Raw genomic sequence first — 209 nt, 5'->3', positions numbered from 1 at the left:
AACGACTCTCGGCAACGGATATCTCGGCTCTCGCATCGATGAAGAACGTAGCGAAATGCGATACTTGGTGTGAATTGCAGAATCCCGCGAATCATCGAGTCTTTTAACGCAAGTTGCGCCCGAAGCCATTCGGCCGAGGGCACGTCTGCCTGGGTGTCACGCATCGTTGCCCCAACCCCAAACACTTCTTATGATGTGTGGGGTGCGGG

General features: G+C 55.0%; 1 non-coding gene across 1 annotated transcript; it reads left to right on the top strand.

The window, feature by feature from the left end:
• The first annotated feature begins 3 nt into the window (after positions 1–3).
• Positions 4–159, top strand: LOC118344996. The gene has a single exon (XR_004798701.1). It is a non-coding gene; the product is annotated as a 5.8S ribosomal RNA (ribosomal RNA).
• Positions 160–209: the final 50 nt, after the last annotated feature.

This window comes from Juglans regia, unplaced genomic scaffold (genome assembly GCF_001411555.2).
Source record: "Juglans regia cultivar Chandler unplaced genomic scaffold, Walnut 2.0 Scaffold_11489, whole genome shotgun sequence".
Classification (NCBI taxonomy): Eukaryota; Viridiplantae; Streptophyta; class Magnoliopsida; order Fagales; family Juglandaceae; genus Juglans; species Juglans regia.
The sequence above is the reverse complement of the archived record's forward strand: the minus strand, read 5'-3'. Positions and strand labels throughout refer to the sequence as shown.